The following is a 16,371-nucleotide window of genomic DNA, read 5'->3' as shown; positions in this document are numbered from 1 at the left end:
AAGAGGCGAGTTTCCCGTTGCAGAGATGTGGGACCTACCATTTAACATGCCAAGTATGAATTAGAAAGGAGTTAATGTTATTTTTGGCAGAATGCCTTAGCCTCAGCATGATTTGATAAATCACTTGCTCCCCTTAAAATAAAAGGCCTTATCTTAACTTTAAAGACTCAATTTACTCCAGTGTGTCAAATGTACTTAGAATCTCATCTCTCCTCTTTCAAGCAGCTTATCAGTATCCCAGACACTGACTCCTGGAGACAAGAAGTCTGCGATATTCAGGCTGACTCGTTTCTGAACAGGACTAAAATTCGAGCTTTCTAGGAACTGCGGGTGCTTTTGTTTCCTTGGAGATAGAGTGACCACTGGACCACCGATCTGAGCTCCTGTGACCCCAATCTAAACCGCTGTCACACCTTCCAGCCAAAAGGGGCTGGAAGCAGAGAGACAGATGTAGCAAAGCAACCTCGTTCTCTTCCAAACACTTCTGATATTTTTCATCCCTTTGCAGGAAATTTGGTCAAAAAATGCTCTGATGCTTTGTGTTTTGTCCTGCATTATTTGCAGAATAACTTGATTGCATACACAAATCCTAACAATCAGGGACTCTTTTGTTAGATGTGTTTGGCTACAGTTATTCAGCCTTCATTCCCTTGGGAAACCATCTCAAGTGTAATCATGCTCCTCCTTGCAGAGTTTTTTGTGTAAGTGCATCTTCCATGACTTTAGTCAATCAGAGTTTATTTGTAGGGTTAGATTAAAAAGAGAGGACCTTATCACTTATACTCTCCCCAGCAATGGCTTTTCCCCTTGCCCTAAAAGTCTGAACAGAAGCTAGACCGTAACCAGTTTTCCCATTCAATATTTGAAGGTACCAATTCTGCAGTGCATCACCTGCTAGTGAGATTCTTTCTGAGAGAGCCATTAACAGCTGTCTGTCCCTGTCCTTGTTTCCCCCCATCCTGCCAAATTGTCTCATGAACAATTTTTCTCCTGTTTTTGTTCTTTGGATCCCTAAGGAAATAGGGAACAGAACCCCAACAGCGTGTCAGGCTGTAAATGAAGGTCATGCTCAGTATTTCCAGCTGGGTGTTTGTAGGTACCTCTGGGCAGCTACAGTTCTTCCTCACGTGAGATGGAATAGCTTTTAGACAGTTTGGATACTTCTATTCCAAATCAGGCAGAAGAAGGAAATGCTCATGGCTCTTAACCCCCGCCCCAAAATAAACCATGCCTCGATGCAATCACAAGCCAAACTTTGCAACATTAGCAACAAGCTGTGATATTGTATAACTTAAAGTGCACTGGTGCTATCTTATTCCTTAGCTGCAGGAGGGACTTTTCCTAATAGGGCCCTCCCTGCACACCCTTGAGGGCAATAAAGCTGAGTGAGTTTTCGGTAATAAGCCAGTGGGCTACGGTTTGTGTTGCACTGAATCTCTCTTGCATATTTTATCTGTTCTCAGGGCAAATTTGACTCTTAGACCTTCTGTAATTCCACCAAAATCAATTGGACTGCCTGATGAGCAATTCAGAGCTGAATTTAAACCTCTGAGACACAAGTGATCCCTAACTAATTAACCTACAAACATTATTGTGCATTGACAATTTGCCAAGGTATAGTCTGTGCTGAAGATCAACATTTATGAAGTTTTCTCTTTCTTGGTTAAAACTGTATTCTCAGGTACAAGCCTTCTCCCCAAACCAGTGCTGAAGTCAACCAGCATATACCACTGAAAAGCAAACATTTGTCCCATGAAACGTCCGATGGCAGAACGGCAACTGCCAAAGCAGTTAATAAACAGAACCATTGCAGCTTCGTTTTCCTTGGCATGGTTCATAATATTGAATGATGGCAAATCTGAGTGGGTTGCTATTCTGCAAATAACACTTATCACTTAGCACAAGGGGTTCTGTGTTCACAGCATTGCCATGCCTTACAGCTTGAACAGCGTTGACCCCTACCACTCCTACAAATTTGTTATAAACTTCGACAGCAGACCTTCCTTATCTCTGCACACGCACCTTATTTAGCAATAAGGCAGCGAAGAGTAATATACATCACCAGGCTCATCTGTTTAACACTGACTACATCATCAGCAAGACCAGTGAAACCTCCTGAGAAGCCTCAACGCTTTGAGGAAGGATCACGGAGAGCATCAGTCAAAGGCAATGCTGCTGCAGGAAGCGTTTTCACAGGCAACACCTGATTCTGCAAAAGGATCCCCTTGTCACCCTTATGGACTGAAATAAATTTGTATAGGTGTTTAAAAGGTAAAGGAGGGGAAAGGGAAACAGCACTTTCAAAATGATAAAGTTAGACATTTAGTGTGGTATGTAGTATGAGGCAACAGGCACTTTCTTAGTAAAACCGTTTTCAGTGACTGCTCTTGTGAAATGGTGTAAAAAAATAGCTGTAAAACACTAGGGTTTTTATAATATAGATAATTCTTCTTTATATGAGGATCTCACTTCTTTTAAATTGCTATATACTTGTTCTTCAACAGGAAAACCACTTCTGAGTACTACGCACTTCAACCCTTTGAGCAATTCCCTTCAACACGAGCCCATTTCCAGCTTCCAGCATTCACATTCAGATCCATCACTTTTTTCAGTTTTGACTCTGCTGTTCAAAACAGAATTATTGTATTTTAATTGACAGAGATGAGGACACCATTTGCAGCTGTGAAATATTCTGTAAGTGCTCGGTATGCAAATTGAACGCCAGTAACCTATGTTCCTGGTATATTTAATTTCTCAAGTTGTCTTTGGGTATGAACAATACAAAATGATTCCACTCCTCCTATTCAGCAACTTTGAACAAAATTCCATCATCTGGAAATTCAAAATTTTTAAATATTTGAGAAATCTCATAAATTTGTATCCATTTTTTTCTTTAACATCACTTTTTATTTTCCTCGTGAATAAGAATTTACTGAAAGTTCTCCCAGTTGTCAGCTGTGACTTTTTATTTATTCAATTAGCAAGTGAGCAAAAAAAGCCATTCTGATTTAAACTCGGATTTGACATGTAACCTATGTCATACCTCATGTCAAATCAGTCTAAAAATCTACATCCCCCACCCTTAAGGAAAGCTATGAACAATAAGAATAGAGGAAATATAATAGTTATTCCAATTCACTCATAATGTTGTGGTTCAGAGCTTGTCCAGCTGTTCTTCTCTAGACTTTACAATAGGAAGGCTGGGTCACAATAGACACAAAGGAATGCCATTTTTTTCTTTAAAATACCATTTTTAAAACAGATAACTTCTTCGGCAAGGCCTGAAGCTTGACAGTTTTAGATCTCAGTTTGCACAATTAAAACCAGTTTGAATTTTTGTACTTTTGGAAAACAATAGATTAAAATGATTTCATCATCTCTTATCATTGCAGTGATAAACAATAAATTGTTTTTTGGTATCGCTGACCTACATTTATCTTACATGCCTAACCTTGAAGTGATCTACCTGTATAATAGTTAAGTAGTGCTTCTTTACCCCAGGTTTTCTAGTGCAACAGTCCCACTAATGCCAAATGTAGCCATTTTAAATATTTATGCAAATTCCACTGTGAATTAACATGTTTTTCCCCCAGACTTGAAAAGGGGGAGCTGAGAAAAGAAAAAGAAAACAAACAATAATAATCAGGGGAAGACTGTTAATACAGTTTTACAAGAGTATTAAATTCAAATAAAATATTTACAGAGGATAAGCAATGCTTTTGGTACACTACACAATTTACATTACAAGTAGGAGCAACTAATCTTCCACACATTCTAGTTTATAATAGCAAAGCATGCACACACCAATGGAAAGGAACAGAGTTTTCATTATGAAACTATTTAAAAATAAATGTGTGAATATAAATGATCTATTTGTATCCAAGCTCCAGTAGATCTAAAATGAAAGCCGAAAAGCAAGATGGTGTTGAACAATATTGCTTTCAAGAACTGATTTATGTTGGGGTTTGGTACTAGAGTTATTCCCAGCTTATGAGTCCTGCATAACAACAACAACAACAATCTCAACCTAACAACAATGAAGATTTCTGCTTACTTAAATGGCTACTTACTTAATTTTCTTTTTAACAATGTTGCTGATACCAATTAAATACAAGTGCACATTAACTGCTATATAGATGCTATTAGTTTTTCTTTTCCAGTTGGTAGCTCAAGACAAATAGCCAGGCTGCTGTTGTAAAGATTACTGTGTGAGTACATGATTTTTCAGCTTGCAGACAATTTGGAGCAAGTGAGAATAAAATTATTCCAGTTGGTGTAAACATATGGTAAACTGATATATATATTTTACCAAACACCAAATTTAAAAATAAAGCATCTCACGAATGCCAATACATTTTTGAATAAATGCAATTTCTGTTTGACCTAAGAATTGCTGATTTTAAGTAATCCTCAACTTAGGAAAAAAAAAGAGAACAACTCTGAAAAAAATTTACATTCTAGAACAAAAGGAATCATTTCAAGTACAAAAATAGAGATGCCCACTTCTAACCAGGTTTTCCATATTTCTCTTGAATTTACACCAATAAAATCATAGAATCATAGAACACTTTGGGTTGGAAGGGACCTTTAAAGATCATCTAGTCCAAACCCCCTTGCCACGGTTAGGGACATCTTTCATTAGATCATATAAAATCATAATAAAATCAACAGGAAATTAAAAATATTTTAGAAATTAACAAAGCCTTATTTTTTAATGAAATTTCACTGTACAGTATGTCGCCAGCTCTAGCTACAAACATACATGTACACCAAGTGATTGTACAGAATATATATATTTATACATGTACATATACACATATATTTTACATCTATTTATACATATATAAGACATGTATTATACTATAAGTTTCTGTTACGTTATAGATGTTATACAACCTATGTTTCTACACCTAAAAAATGCTCCTTTTAGTTTGTCTTCTCTTGCGAGTGAAAAGAGCAGTCAACCTGGCTGTCACTGCCGCTTTTACAAAGCAAGGGTCCAGGACCCCACACTTAAGAACATTTTCTTTGCCAAATTAATTCTTTCTACTCAATGGGATTGTCCCAAGCGGTTTCCTTTTTGAGTGTTTATGCAATAGGGCAGGGAAATTTTACTGTTGATGATAACAGTGTAAAGTTTTAATATTTTCTTTAGCTGATCCAGATTCCAACTGCTGGAAGGTACCCAGCAAGTTCACTGCTTTGCTGTTGTTTAAGCCTACAGTCATTTTACTGAAAGACCGCTCTTGTACGGCCTTGACCCAGCTGTGTAGCTGAAGATCTTCACAATCACACGTGTGAGCCTCTAACATTTGAGCTAACAACCGCTTTCCAAATATGGCCTCGGCTCTAAAGGCAGTTGGTGGCATTTTTCTTATGCTATAGTAAGTTAGCTTTTCTTTCATTTGGGACAGCTTATAGAAATTCTCCTAGCCGTGATTTAAACTGATCTCCCTCAAGTATCTGCAGAAGATGATCAAAATCACTACTTGCCTACTTCAGCCAATTTGTTTTCTAGTTATTCATTTATTTTGTAAATGCAAAAGCTTCTAATCTTTAATAAACATTTCCAATTTGAACTCTTTACCAGTGTGGCTAGTAAAGCTGGTCAGAAAGGGAGCTTTATAGGCAGGCTCTCAATTTAATGCCTTCCCATTCCACTCAATGGAAAAGTAAGAGTTTTTATGAAAAAGAAGCAACAAGAAAATTTTCTCTGGTTTTTGGTCTGAAATACCATTTGTCATAGAAAAAGACACTTCCCTTAGCCAGAACTGGCTGTTCTTTCCCAAGTATGTATTATTCAAGTTTTATGCACTGAACTCTACAAAGTTCTGTGAATAACAAAAACCTACTGGGAAGAGCCTGCTCCAGAATGTCCCTAGCACCATCAAACCAGCACATTTTCCATTCCATCTGTAGTCAGGGGTACTTTCCCACAGTACAAGTTGTCCTTTATGGAGATAGAGCTACAGTGAATACTTTATTGAAAAAGCTTTTTTCTTTTTTTCCCAGTGTCTACATAAGTGCCTAACATTCACTGCCAATTAAAATAATAAACAAACAGCATAAACTGTATGGATTAGAAAATGGTATAATTGTCCTTTTTAGTCATATAAATGAGTGGTTGTCTTGCTACAGGGAAGAGACAAACTAGACTGGAATTCATTTTCACCTCCCATAGTGAAATCTTTTATTGTTGTTTTCCTGTGCTACAATGGTGGAATACAAAGCCTAAGTCACAACAAAGCAATAACTCCGCATTGACGCGTTCCCAGAACTGAAGCCATAGGCAAGCAATGCTGCTTACCACCGGGCCCCAATTCAAGTCTCCTTACAGCCCTCTGGGCTTTTCCAGACTAAATAGCTTTGAAAAGGGGAACAGCACATTAGCAGCCCCTCTGAGACAATCTGAGTAGAGTTACTGCATAAAAACCCCAGTTTAAATTATGTTAATAGAGCTGCAAGCTGCAAAGAAATTATTTATCAGAACTAGTGCAAGACCCTAGAGTTTATGCATTTTTTACATCAGGCTTCCATTCCCTCGCTGCAGTCCTGGGTCTCTCGAACAAACCTTTATATGCCACCAGCAAAGGGGAATCTGTCATTTATATCATCTGTGCTTTGACCAGCTGTAGTCTTTAATGCCATTTATGCCAGGGCTTCTCTATGTCTGTTCCCTAGAGTGCATCAAAACACTTTTTGTGCCCCAGAGCACATCAAAGCCCTCAGCACAATCCCACCGTGGCCACGACGTCGTTTGAACGATGCGCGGCAGATGGCACACACCACGGCCGTCCTCGCTGCTGAGACACGCAAGGTAAAGGGCTTCAAAGGAATTGCTGCAGTTGCCTAAATGGGTATCATGTAAATCAGCAAGATAATTTTTAAATATTTGGGAACAAGACTACCTTTTCACTGCATGTTAATAATTCAGAACTTGAGCTTGGAGCACCAACTATGGTGTGAAATGACAACTGGCCAAGCCCAGGCCTCTCCCAGTGAATGCATATGTATCAGCAGCCTTCATGGATCGGACAAAGAAATGAACAAAACCAAGAACAGAGTGGGGAGGGGGAAAAGATATGTATGATGTATCTGAAGTGACCCCCAAAAGGTTAATTGGTTTGGTTCTAGGACAACTATGTGTCAGTCTTACTGATTATGAGAATGTTCACCAGAGGATGCTTCTGCTAGCAACAACCCGTGCTTTAAGGAAAGAAAATGAGATCGTCTCCAGCCCCAATTTCATCCTCTCTGATTTCACAGTGTGCTCAGCTGCTTGAAGGAGGGAGAATTGCTCAACAGAATGCCATCTGAGATGACTGAATGGCCTTCTTAGAATGGGAAGAGGTTTGCATTCAAAATTTCATCAAGAGAGACACCGCTGCGAGGCAGGACCTGATTCCTGTCTCACTAACAGCAGCTCAGATCAGCAGGAAGCCAATGAAGTCAATAGTCTGTCAAAAGCAATGGGGTTAGACCCACATTAAATGTGTGTGAAAATCAGTGGGAAGAGATAACGAATCAACACAGCTGTATGTACATTTAAACTTGCAATTCATGAAAATACCAAGCATGAGAAAAATCAAAGGTAATCTCGGATTATAAATGGGTCCATTTAGTTTTGACATTAAAAGGTGGGTGTCATCTTCCTGGCTTTTAGGTCTCTAATCATTTCATTCTGCTTTTCCATAATTCATAGTCTTTCACAGCTAATTGAATCATTCAAGACTACTCACCCTTTCTTTTTCATCTTTTTATTTTAGTTCCAAAATTTGTGTGTGCGTACATGCTTAGGAAGAAATGTAAAAGAACTAGCTACTTAGCATTTGAAGGAGTGCTGCAAACAGTTATTTCAAGCCTTTTGTTCTAAAATAAAATAAAAAGCCAAGGGAGGAGATTTTTCAAATTTGTTTCAGAAGGGTTTTTATCGCTCAGGTTTAGGAGAAAGATTTGTCCCCTGGCATAAGCTATCATCAATCTATGGTGCTGCTCTAATTTACACCACCTGAGGATTGAAAGTGACATAAAGTGAGCAACTAAAAAGAAAGAGACCACACGTGATTAACATCTGTCACATCGCTTAATATACTGTTGCTCAAGGAATGAGGTGGCAAGAATTGGTGTAGTGCCAAAAAATAGAGCAAGAGAAAAGCTTCAACTTCGTAACTTACTGCAAGTTTTCATTATTCCTACAATTAAAAATGCAGCAAATAGAAAGACAGGAATGCCTGTGAATGCTAGCAGAAAATGGTTGGACAATTTTATCATATCTTTAGAGATGAGCTGCTGCAGGTGAGTTTGTAGAATGGCTTCTGCAATTGTTTGCAACCGAAGGATCTCTTGTAGGATCTTTCTCATGGATAACTTGTAGTTTCTTCTACTGACTCACAGAATAAAGAGACTCGGCAAAACCGCGTGTTGGGTACAATGAGAACATGGGGACACTGCACACATGCAATGGCATGCAGAAGAGGAGTCACAAGCAAATTTTTTCAGAAAAAAGTGCCTTGGGGAAGCTGTGGGCAGAAGGCAGTCTCAAGGTCCATATGCCAGTAAAGGACTTTGCTCGGGACACCTTGTGCATTGCTTTGAAAATGAGACCCTAGCCTTATGGATACTACAAGAAAAGGATTATAGAGTATAGCAAGATATTCCAGATGAAAGCTCATAACTCCAAGAGTCTGCAGGCAGAAGTCAATATGTTTGTCAGTTAAGGTATTCCACTCCTAATTTCAACATCTGTAGTACCATGCTTGGTCTTCATACTCTGTTAACAGAATATTACTAGTTATAAATGTAATACTACATGGTACAATTTCTCATTAAAAAATGTATGAAGTTGCACGGTATGTCTTCTTAAAGTTCTAATAGAAACAAGAAGACTGAAGCATAGAATGTATAATTAAGATTGCTGGTACCTGTACTAATAAAAGAACCTGGGGGATGAGGAGGGAAGGTTAAACTCTCATCACTCCATCACAGTAGCAGAAACCCCAATCACAGGAACAGGGAATGACTAAGGGGCGGCAGAGGAGAAAAGTCCCTTCGAAGCATCTTTCCACACCCCTTGGAAATAAGGAGAGTAGTGATGGAGAGGAGGGAGGACAGCAGCAGTCATCTTAAGCAAAGAAACCCTTTTCTAAGAGGAGAGCTGGAAAGTTCAATTTACTGTAAGAGAAAGACAGCTAAAGAGCTGACATATTGAAACAGCCAATATCATATCTAGATGATGTTTACAACTTAGTAATTAGATAATGATTAAAAGGTAACTAATCCAAAATAACCTTAATAATGTTAACAGAACTTAGTATCTCGCTTTATTTGTACATGTATGTATGTATGTATTTATTTTTCTAATGCTCTGTATTGTAAATTTATGTTTTGAAGTAAACATATTCTTTTAGCCTTAAATCTTGTCCAAGATGGAAGATGCTGCTGTCTGACCTGAAACCCAATTCCATATCCACTGATGGACTAGATGACCATTAAAGGTCCCTTCCAACTTAAACTATTCTATGAGTCTAGGATTCTATGTAGTGAGTCTTAAAAATAATTTAAATTATCATCTTGGCAAGTGTCCAGCTGCTTAGCATATACTACAAGGGTGAGCAGTGTGTGTGTGTGCCACCACAGAAGGGTTGAATAGACTGGTTTGAGGTCTGATGCCATGGAAGTTGGAGAAGAGGGGTCCTTCCTCTGGGGATCAGTGACGACTGGGAAGATTTTCTGCATCATGGGTAGGGAATGAGGATCAAGCTTGAATCTAAGGGACCGAGAGTTTACAGCAATAGGCCAAATTCTTTTTTTTTTCTTTCTTTTTCTTTTTTTACCGGTTTTTTTCCTTCCTTTTTTTTTTTTTTTTCCAGTAGCAGGAAGGGAAAGGGGAGGGGAAAAGAGTATGCTCAGCACAGGGGGAGTAGACAAGCCTTGCAAGTTGCTAACCCACAAGAAGATGATGCCTGGTTTTCTGCATTTTAAATTCTACATCAGCAGAGACAGAACAAAGGATCTGTGTGTGTCTATGTGTGTGTGCGCATGTTGTCATTTACTCCTAGAAGAGCACTCAGACTCTTTTTGTACTGCAGCAATACCAACCCATCAATAAACCATCATAAAAATAAGAATGTGTATAAATGTTCCTGGGGGACAACTGCTTGGGAATTGATAGAAAGTATCCATCTTTTATATAGCACTGTGCAATATTTTCTTCATGCATCATACAAAAACTAATGCAAAGAAAACCCAGTTAGCATTACTATGACAACTGCCAGAAAGTATGTAATAGTGGTGGGTTGACCCTGGCTGGATGCCAGGTGCCCACCAAAGCCACTCTATCACTCTACCTCCTCAGCTGGACAGGGGAGAGAAAATATAATGAAAGGCTTGTGGGTCGAGGTAAGGACAGGAAGATCGCTCAGCAATTGCAGTCATGGGCAAAACAGACTTCACTCGGGGAAAAATTGATTTGATTTATTACCAATCAAATCAGGGTAGGATAATGATAAATAAAACCAAATCTTAAAACACCTTTCCCCCACCCCTCCCTTCTTCCAAAGCTTAACTTTGCTCCCAATTTTCTCTACCCCCTTCCCTGCCAGAGCTGCAGGGGGACAGGGAATGGGGGTTGGGGTCAGTTCATCACATGTTGTCTCTGCCGCTCCTTCATCCTCAGGGGGAGGACTCCACACTTGCCCCCTGCTCCAGCGTGGGGTCCTTCCCACAGGAGACAGTCCTCCACAAACTGCTCCAGAGGGGGGGTCCCTTCCCCGGGCTGCAGTCCTTCAGGCACAGACTGCTCCAGCGTGGGTCCCCTGCAGGGTCACAAGTCCTGCCAGAAAACCTGCTCCAGTGTGGGCTCCTCTCTCCCTCCACAGAGCCACAGGTCCTGCCAGGAGCCTGCTCCAGCGTGGGCTTCCCACGGGGTCCCAGCCTCCTTCGGGCATCCCCCTGCTCCGGCGTGGGGTCCTCTCTCCCCGGGCTGCAGGTGGAGATCTGCTCCCCCGTGGACCTCCCTGGGCTGCAGGGGGACAGCCTGCCTCACCATGGTCTTCCCCATGGGCTGCAGGGGAATCTCTGCGCCGGCGCCTGGAGCATCTCCTCCCCTCCTTCTGCACTGACCTGGGGGGCTGCAGGGCTGATGCTCTCACATATCCTCGCTCTTCTCTCCAGCTGCAGTTGCTCCACACAGGTTTTTTTCCCCCTCTTCTTCACTCTGTTCTCCCAGAGGCACTACCACCATCGCTGATGGGCTCGGCCTTGGCCGGCAGTGGGTCTGTCTTGGAGCCAGCTGGCATTGGCTCTGTCCAACATGGGGGAAGCTCCTAGCAGCTTCTCACAGAAGCCACCCCTGTAGCCCCCCCGCTACCAAAAGCTTGCCACACAAGCCCAACACAGTAATACACAATTTTCCCTTAAGTCTTTTCATTTTAGAGAAAAACTTAAAACCTATTTGCTCGTAGTTGAGTGAAGGCAGGGAGTATTAATTACAGGGTCGTCAGCCACAAAAATCTCATCATTCTTAAAATGCTGCAAAAATATTTGAATTATTTAGAGGTCTTGACTGAGAACCTGAAGACAGCTTTGGGTTGGGTGACACCCATGTTTGTCTGGCTGTATGCCTGCTCTGAGAAAAGAACTATATAACTGTGGTTTTTACTACTCCAAAGTCCATGACACCCTGTCCATGCTCATACTATTCAGGCTCAGAGCTGGTTAATACCAGACTTTTGGAAGAGTGGGGAAAGTCATGTCCCTTCTGCCTTTGAACCACGTAGGCATAGCTGGATAATCATTTGGTTATTCAAACGATGCTGCATATCGCACCCTCCTTCTCCCAGAAAATAGGCCTCTAAAAATATCTTAATTTAGTTGAAAATATCATATCTAGATGACCAGTTGCACTGGAAAACGCTGGTCTCATTGAAAATGAGTATCAAATCTTTCTTAATTGCTACTGTCTTGGTTTCTTTCCTTACACGCCTCAGTTGTCCATAAATAACACATTTTTTTGATAGTCTAGAGTGATGAAGTACAGAAAGAGAAAATGAAAGCAGCAGACTGGTGTGACAGCACATGGACTATAAGAGCTGTATGGGTCATACCAGAGGTTCAATTAGGCCACTAGTTCATGCGATCAGTAGTAGAGACTCAGGAAAGTAGAAGAGGTGGCCACAGTTAGAGGATCGTGCACTCCCAGCAATATCCCCCCACCTTCTGGAAATTTGTCACCTTGGTGTCTTGAGCTGGTGGTTGTATGTTTAAATTTATAATCTCGAATCACTTGTACTTTACTTATCATGAGGATAGAAAAACATTTCAATTACTAGAATTGTAAAATAATTTATATGGAAAGGATCTCTGAAGGACATCTGATTTAAATCCCTGTTCAAAGTAGGGTTGGTATTGGAATATTTCCAGAATAGCTGATGTCTCTAGCAACTTTCAATCACAAGAATTAAGGAACAAACAAACAAATGAAACCTCTCCACAATAATTAGGGACCAGTGAATTTCTGCTGTAGTCCACAGTTTTAAAACTTTTCAGAACTTTCTTCCCTGCATATGGGCTACATTTATATAGCTTCAAATGTACAATATACTCTAAAGCCAAATCACAGAGCTAACATGATGGCAGAACTGAAAGCAGATAGCATGTTGAAAGTAAATCTATCGAGAAAGAGGAATAAGCCAATACATAAGAATCAATTATTTCAGTCTGACACACATACTCTTGAGCATCATTTATCAGCTGTATAGCAAGTTACAGTCCTGTTACAGCACCAGCTATTTCAGGAAAAAAACTTCCCAGACCTTCAGAGGCACGCTGGGCCCCTGACAAAGTGCTGCAGCGTGCTGTCCTGCATCCCCCGATCACCCATGCTGTATTCGTGGCTTCATAGATCCCAGGCTTACCCAAAATCATGGAGACACACCCTCACCGGCAAAATGCAGGCATGTATTAGACGCTTTGCAACGCTATTTTGATGTGCTGCTTTTATAACAGAGTATGGGTGCCCTTCTCCAGGCTGTTCTGACCAGACTGTTCAACAGATGGCAAGGAAAAGTCATGTATGTCCTCAGCAGCTAACCCATATGCGGCTTGAAAAGAAAATGCAGAAAGCTACAGTAACATGACAGAATCTATTACTGGCTTTTAATCCTGATAGTGATGCAGAGATGAGCCATGAGCACAGCTGTATGTGCCTTCAGGAGAACACTTTGCCCAGCTCTGGTTCAGAAACAGATCATTAGAAGTAAATCAATATAACCTGCCGTTCTTCTTCACTCTGTCCTCTTTCAGAAAACTAATCAGCAGCACAGCACTGGATATTGAGAGCTATATTCTGGCTGAACCAATTCACATCAGACTGAAAACCAGAGGAAACCAGCAGCAGCAAAAAGGGAGGATTTATTCTTTCTAAAGAAAAGTGAGGGTAAAAAGTCACTTGCTAAGAAAATTATCGTGCTGTTTCCAGGCTATGAAAACCATGATGTGACAAGCTGCATGAGTAATTTTTGTGCAAGAAGAAAAAGCCGGGCTAGATTTTATTTTGCCAGTTCAAGCATGTGAAGCGTACATATAATATTGTTTCCATGTTTGTGTGTTATTAGTAATATGCTGTGTCCTAACCATCATTTGTGATGTACAGTAAATGAGCGCTGTCATAAATAACTTAAACGTATTGTTCTTTTGCCTGCCTTGTTTCACGAGTAAAAAGAAAAAGGCATGAAGAGACTAGGTGGTTTGTGGGAGGCTGTGCAAAATACCTATCTGACAGTGCTGTGCTGAATTATGGAGCCCTGAATGCCAAGCCCCTGCCTTAGCCATAGCACTATCCTTATCTTTCTGATCTTGGGATCCTACAAAGGTCTCCATTGCTCTGAGCTAGATGGTTTTGCCCTCTGGGAGAAAGATGCTTTAGGGGAAAATTTACTGAACTTTCAAAGTAACACATTGAACAAGCTCTGAAGTTGTCAGGAGCCCCATCAGACCTACTGGAAGAGCTAGCCAGGAAACAGAATATCACTTCAGTGAAAAATGTCACAGTTGAGGGAAAAATAATTTAAAAAAAAAAGAATAAAATTGCTTGGCAAATATATGTAGAAATGAAATTCAATAATATGTCTTGATGTTCCCAAGAACAAGCTTCTGTATCCCAAAATACACTCCTGGCAGCCCTGCCCAGGTGAGCACATTTCCACTCTGGGTTCCTTGAGGATTTCACCCTCAGCTCATCTGCAATCTGCTTGCTGATCTTCTGCGGACACACACCAGTATCCGGAGGCATTTTGACTAAGACAGAAAGTTTCTTGGAAGGCAGATTGGTGGGTGAACTGGCAGGAAAGCAGACAGGTTTGCTGTCAGCCTCGCTCCTCCTGGAATCGACATGCTCCCGGGGAACATTTCACTTTGACAAATCGGCATTTTTCCAATGGAAAACATTCTGTCAGAACATTTCTGCCCACTTCTGCTGTGTCTTCATCCTTGTCACACTCTGCCCCGATGGGAAAATTTGACTGTTGAGATTAGTGCGCATCGGTCGCTCTTCTCTCCAGGCAAGATGTTGAACTTGCTGTTTCCCCATCCGTTCCCCTTGGGCAATGTCAGTAGGATGTGACATCAGAAAAATATTCTCGTGCTCCTTCTCTGCCACCTTCCTTTTACACTACCCTGCCAGAATATTGGCTACAGAAAAAAACATGCAAGTTGTGGTTTGTCCCTTAACAATGTTTTTGAGCTTTTGTGTGAGACAACAGAAGTTGGGGGTGATACTTGTTTACAGTCTCTAGTATAACAGGCTATTGCCTGGATGTAATAAAATGCAAGTGCATTATTTTTAAATACTGCAGGAGATTTAATTACTGCTACTTGCAAAAATTAATGCCACTTGTTGCCACAATTATCAGGTACAATAGCAGACATCAAGCACTCTGCTGATCGCACACTTTTAATGAGAAGCAGTCACTTCATTCAGGTTCCCTTTTTCCTCCAAAATGCAATTAGCGAACAGTGATTAGTTGAGCCAATTCCAAATTGTATTCAAATGAAAGCAATTTGGCTAGTTTGTAGGTCCAATAGGTGATACTTTCTGAAGTCCCTAAAAGAATTAATTGCATGTTTCTACCCAAACATGTTCTAGGGAGAGGAAAAATAAAAGTTCTCTTTGATGCAAAGGCTTTGTTTTTGACAGTGCAAATTATTTTTCTATAAAAGCATATCATTTGGACTAGCCTACAAGAGAAATTTGTATCTGCATCAGAACTTTCTCTGCTTTGGAGAAAATACTGTCCCTTAACATGCAAAATGTTCATCTTCAGCATAACCACACATCTGAAACTCTCCAGCTGCTGACTTTTTAACAAACTTCACATAAATAAAGATGTTTTTTAATAATTATTTCTAATTTATGTCCAAATCCTGAAAAGAAACATTCAGATGTGTTCTAATAACTTCTAGCAACTGATAAATCAGTGATGTGTTTATACAAATGTGATTTTCTTATCTTCTTTGCAAAGCACTTGGTCAGAGATCTCAGCTTCACAGTAAATACAGAACATCACTGCAGTTTAATTTTCAAACAAGTTCAGACCCAGAAGCTGTGGCAGCATAACGACAATTCTGATGGCAGGATTAATGGTTTCAGCTCCTACCCAGAGCAAGCAGAAAGCTTTCTATTTATAACTGTATTATTTCCATATCATTTATTATTTCTCAGGTATCCCAAGAGTTAAAAGTCTGAAAAAGAAACTGCAAAGCACAAGTAACCAAGACCACAAGGACTTTAAAATGCTAAGATCAGTAACTCCTCCAAATCTCCCACGGACTATTTCCACAAACCTAACGGGGTCAATAAAAATCCCATTGTATTTTATGCAAGAATAAGACTGTTTTCTTTGGAGTCCTGGCCAAATTCTAATTACTTTCAGCCTACCTAGACTTCTCCCTGAAGTATTAATGGGATGTGGTTTTCTTCACTTTCTGTCCTAAATTGTTGTAAAGTGCTCTATTAAACAGCTGCCCAAACCTGGCTGTGTTTTACTAGTGAGCAAAATAATAATGGATTTATACTCAGCACACATACACAAGCAGTAGGTATGCCACACAGGTGCTAAAAACACTGTCATCAGAGGATGTTATTAGCTGTGCAGGCTGACCACCAGTTGTCTCAAAACAGATAAAATAAGAGTTAATAATAAATGCAAGGTTTTATTTGTGATTAAGGACATTTTATTGGCTTGCATTGAAATTTATCCCAGGATTTGCTTGTGACTCTGCTTGCATGACAACTAAGTCAATAAAGGTTCACTGAAGTTAAAAATGGGTCTGTTATTCCATGTTTTTCCCCTCCATAGAGCTGCAGAAGTAGCT

At 40.2% G+C, this 16,371-nt stretch overlaps 1 long non-coding RNA gene across 1 annotated transcript in view; it reads right to left on the bottom strand.

Annotated features, from left to right (window-relative positions):
• The window catches only part of LOC138690125 (uncharacterized), a 391,704-nt gene that overhangs the window by 13,256 nt on the left and 362,077 nt on the right, over nucleotides 1-16,371 (bottom strand). The gene's annotated exons all lie outside the window — the stretch shown is intronic.

This window comes from Haliaeetus albicilla, chromosome 20 (genome assembly GCF_947461875.1).
Source record: "Haliaeetus albicilla chromosome 20, bHalAlb1.1, whole genome shotgun sequence".
Classification (NCBI taxonomy): Eukaryota; Metazoa; Chordata; class Aves; order Accipitriformes; family Accipitridae; genus Haliaeetus; species Haliaeetus albicilla.
The sequence above is the reverse complement of the archived record's forward strand: the minus strand, read 5'-3'. Positions and strand labels throughout refer to the sequence as shown.